The sequence below is a fragment of the Schistocerca serialis genome, unplaced genomic scaffold (assembly GCF_023864345.2).
Source record: "Schistocerca serialis cubense isolate TAMUIC-IGC-003099 unplaced genomic scaffold, iqSchSeri2.2 HiC_scaffold_275, whole genome shotgun sequence".
Lineage (NCBI taxonomy): Eukaryota > Metazoa > Arthropoda > Insecta > Orthoptera > Acrididae > Schistocerca > Schistocerca serialis.
This window is the reverse complement of record NW_026047844.1, coordinates 75,001-80,000: the sequence shown is the minus strand read 5'-3', so window position 1 is coordinate 80,000 and position 5,000 is coordinate 75,001. Positions and strand designations below refer to the sequence as shown.

Genomic DNA, 5,000 nt, shown 5'->3' with positions numbered 1-5,000 from the left:
GTTGAGTCAAATTAAGCCGCAGGCTCCACTCCTGGTGGTGCCCTTCCGTCAATTCCTTTAAGTTTCAGCTTTGCAACCATACTTCCCCCGGAACCCAAAAGCTTTGGTTTCCCGGAGGCTGCCCGCCGAGTCATCGGAGGAACTGCGGCGGATCGCTGGCTGGCATCGTTTATGGTTAGAACTAGGGCGGTATCTGATCGCCTTCGAACCTCTAACTTTCGTTCTTGATTAATGAAAACATACTTGGCAAATGCTTTCGCTTCTGTTCGTCTTGCGACGATCCAAGAATTTCACCTCTAACGTCGCAATACGAATGCCCCCGCCTGTCCCTATTAATCATTACCTCGGGTTCCGAAAACCAACAAAATAGAACCGAGGTCCTATTCCATTATTCCATGCACACAGTATTCAGGCGGGCTTGCCTGCTTTAAGCACTCTAATTTGTTCAAAGTAAACGTGCCGGCCCACCGAGACACTCACTCAAGAGCACCCTGGTAGGATTGCAACGGGGTCCGCCTCGGGACGCACGAGCACGCACGAGGCGCGTCGCACGCCTTCGGCTCGCCCCACCGGCAGGACGTCCCACGATACATGCCAGTTAAACACCGACGGGCGGTGAACCAACAGCGTGGGACACAAATCCAACTACGAGCTTTTTAACCGCAACAACTTTAATATACGCTATTGGAGCTGGAATTACCGCGGCTGCTGGCACCAGACTTGCCCTCCAATAGATACTCGTTAAAGGATTTAAAGTGTACTCATTCCGATTACGGGGCCTCGGATGAGTCCCGTATCGTTATTTTTCGTCACTACCTCCCCGTGCCGGGAGTGGGTAATTTGCGCGCCTGCTGCCTTCCTTGGATGTGGTAGCCGTTTCTCAGGCTCCCTCTCCGGAATCGAACCCTGATTCCCCGTTACCCGTTACAACCATGGTAGGCGCAGAACCTACCATCGACAGTTGATAAGGCAGACATTTGAAAGATGCGTCGCCGGTACGAGGACCGTGCGATCAGCCCAAAGTTATTCAGAGTCACCAAGGCAAACGGACCGGACGAGCCGACCGATTGGTTTTGATCTAATAAAAGCGTCCCTTCCATCTCTGGTCGGGACTCTGTTTGCATGTATTAGCTCTAGAATTACCACAGTTATCCAAGTAACGTGGGTACGATCTAAGGAACCATAACTGATTTAATGAGCCATTCGCGGTTTCACCTTAATGCGGCTTGTACTGAGACATGCATGGCTTAATCTTTGAGACAAGCATATGACTACTGGCAGGATCAACCAGGGAGCTGCGTCAACTAGAGCTGAGCAGCCGGCCGCCCGGGAGTGTGTCCCGGGGGCCCGCGCGAACACGCAAGCGTCCGCTCGATTATTCTGCAAACAGGAGGAGGCTGAGCTCCCCTGCACAATACACCTCGAAACCCTCTCAGGTCCCGGCGGCGCGCAGCGCCGTCCTAAGTACTTGGTCGGGTTCGAGAGAGGCGCAATCGCCCGGAGTTTGGCGAGTAGACGCTTTAGGTGCGACCACCCGTGCTCCCAACTGAGCTTGCCGCTGCCGACAGAGGCCCGGGAGCGTGCTGTCGTGGCATTGCCGGCGGGAGACAACACGCGCCACCTACGGTGGCCGGCAGCTCCAACGCCAGCGCCACAGAAGGACAAAAGCCCCACTTGGGTGCCGAAGCGAACTCTCCCAGCACAGCGCACGCGCCAACACGTCCGCACAGCTGCGATACAAACCACCTGCGAGAACCGCAGAGGCGACCGAGCAGCAGACGGCGTCGCGGCGCCGAGCGCCGGGCGGCGGCGCATCCTCAGCGCACACAGTCCTCAATCGGACCAGCACACTGCAGATGTCCACCGCGCTTCGCACCGGGCCCGCGAGGACCTACTTTGGCCGCACGGCGCCGCGTGCAGGGTGCGCCGGCGCGCAGCTGCGCCGCCTGCCGCCTCCGTCGGCCGGCGCGCCTGCCACTGGCCGCCCCCACCAGCCGGCTGTAGCGCGTGCGCCCACGCACCGCGCGGCCAGCACGCCGGGAGGCCCCCCCTCACCGGCCGGGGACGGTCCCACCCAGCCACCGCCGCGTATCGCTTCACACCCACATGCCATTCACGTTCGTGGTCATGGTGGGTATCGCTGAAACAACCGGTTGGTAGCTCAACCGATCGTCGCCATCACTGATTCACCTCTAGCGAGAACAACCGCACCACAACGGTTTACCAGTTGTTCATTTGCGTAACGTCACCAGCAAACGTAGACGTCCATCGCCATTTGCAAATTCAACGATTGTTGCATGCCTGTGTCAGGTGTCACGACACACTATGTCTGCCCACATACACGCAACAACATGTGCACGCTTCGCGAACACGTGGAAGGTGGCCCCCGTACGTATGCGATGTCCATTGCGCGAACGACTGTCAACCGGCCTCTGTCGCATGTCGCAGATGTGGAACGCAGTGCACCATGCTATCACGGTGTGTGAGAAGAGACGACTACGTCTGACAACACGCGCCACTACATCAACAGACGGCTCATGCTGATCGCCATCCACGGCATAAAATACTGCAATCCAGCTCTTATAGGGAGACGACACGTAGCTGAGTGCACAATATTTGGACCGTATGGTTCGCCGTTGTTGGCGCAGTCGTGGTACGGTCACACATGTACCACGATGTATCATTCAGTACATGAGGACCAATGTGCAGTACAGTGTGTGATTTGGACGTACAACATCAGCGGACAGTTGACACAAGCCGTACCACAACGTAGGCTGTGCTTCGCCATGCGAATGCCAATGAACAACTGCGAAGGGCATTGAGCATGTACGTCCTGCTGCCATCCGCATTACAGTGTATAGCTGCAAGGTGTTTAACATGAAGCAATACTCTGGGGACCGGGCAGTGCGAGTGGCAAACTATATTGCGGGGGTTGCAGTTAGGCAACACTACACTAATTTAACGCGTCGTATGACAATTACAGAGCAGGTTAAGGCCCAACGTGTGTTGGGTTAAGGCCCAACGTGTGTTGGGTTAAGGCCCAACGTGTGTTGGGTTAAGGCCCAACGTGTGTTGGGTTAAGGCCCAACGTGTGTTGGGTTAAGGCCCAACGTGTGTTGGGTTAAGGCCCAACGTGTGTTGGGTTAAGGCCCAACGTGTGTTGGGTTAAGGCCCAACGTGTGTTGGGTTAAGGCCCAACGTGTGTTGGGTTAAGGCCCAACGTGTGTTGGGTTAAGGCCCAACGTGTGTTGGGTTAAGGCCCAACGTGTGTTGGGTTAAGGCCCAACGTGTGTTGGGTTAAGGCCCAACGTGTGTTGGGTTAAGGCCCAACGTGTGTTGGGTTAAGGCGCAACATAGGTTAGGTTAGGGCGCAACATAGGTTAGGTTAGGGCGCAACATAGGTTAGGTTAGGGCGCAACATAGGTTAGGTTAGGGCGCAACATAGGTTAGGTTAGGGCGCAACATAGGTTAGGTTAGGGCGCAACATAGGTTAGGTTAGGGCGCAACATAGGTTAGGTTAGGGCGCAACATAGGTTAGGTTAGGGCGCAACATAGGTTAGGTTAAGGTACAATATAGGTTAGGTTAGGGCGCAACATAGGTTAGGTTAGGGCGCAACATAGGTTAGGTTAGGGCGCAACATAGGTTAGGTTAGGGCGCAACATAGGTTAGGTTAGGGCGCAACATAGGTTAGGTTAGGGCGCAACATAGGTTAGGTTAGGGCGCAACATAGGTTAGGTTAGGGCGCAACATAGGTTAGGTTAGGGCGCAACATAGGTTAGGTTAGGGCGCAACATAGGTTAGGTTAGGGCGCAACATAGGTTAGGTTAGGGCGCAACATAGGTTAGGTTAGGGCGCAACATAGGTTAGGTTAGGGCGCAACATAGGTTAGGTTAGGGCGCAACATAGGTTAGGTTAAGGCACAATATGGGTTAGGTTAAGGCACAATATGGGTTAGGTTAAGGCACAATATGGGTTAGGTTAAGGCACAATATGGGTTAGGTTAAGGCACAATATGGGTTAGGTTAAGGCACAATATGGGTTAGGTTAAGGCACAATATGGGTTAGGTTAAGGTACACATTGTTGTAAGGAAAGGTGTTTGGGGGGGGGGGGCGGCCGGTTTGTTGATTGTGATTATAGTAAGTGGATGCCTGCGGCATCATCTGATTTGCCACGTCAGGGTGCACCTTTGGCTCATGACAGGCGGCACTCTGATGCCATGCTTGTGGCAGACCTGTTTCTTTCATTCCTGCCATTGTTTGTGTGCTGTGACAGGAGGCCGTATTGTGATGTTGGGTGCACCCCTGTGTAGGACATGTGTGGGTGTTGGTGGCTTAGCTGAGCAATGGTGGTTGTCGGAAGGGTGGGATATTCTGTTTTCCGAGTGGACCTCCCGGTCTGGTTATGATAGTGTGGATTGTCTAATGTGGCAGAGAGGATGCACTGGGTGTTGTTCCATGCTGGTGCTTACATATTGTCTGTGTGCCTGTTACAGGCAGAGAGTAGTGCGTGATACGAGTGTCTGGCTGACGTGTGATTGTGAGCAGAGTCTTTCAGCATGTATACGGACAGGTCTATACATTATCTGTATTCTGATGGCTCTATCTATTACTAATCAGCGCCGTGTATACGTTTAATCCGGTTCCAGTCGAAACTATTGTATCTCTGTACATTAGTGACACGGCGAGCCCGCTATGTAGTTACTCGTCTCGGCAGCTTCCACCGGTGTATGGCAAATGATTATAAGGAATCAGTCTAGTCGTCAATACCGATAGTCTGACGTCACATGTCTGGGGTGGGGGACGCTGCGCCCTTCCGGTGGGTCATGGCCTAGGAAGACTCTTCCCACGCAGGGGGGCTTGGACTGTCATTGACTCTTCCGAGTAATATACTTGCCGTACGTTTTTGCGACTGCGAGTGCAACGCTCACCGGTACCGACATGGATGGAGCGCCTCCTAGCTGCCGCTGAGCATCTGCATTCGTACAGAGAGCAACGCGAT

General features: G+C 54.1%; 1 non-coding gene across 1 annotated transcript in view; it reads right to left on the bottom strand.

The window, feature by feature from the left end:
* LOC126444546 (small subunit ribosomal RNA) overlaps window positions 1-1,294 on the bottom strand; it is a 1,910-nt gene extending 616 nt beyond the window's left edge. Inside the window, exon 1 of the ribosomal RNA XR_007582606.1 lies at window positions 1-1,294. This exon is cut by the window's left edge and continues 616 nt beyond it. This is a non-coding gene — a ribosomal RNA (small subunit ribosomal RNA).
* Between the last annotated feature and the right edge of the window lie 3,706 nt (window positions 1,295-5,000).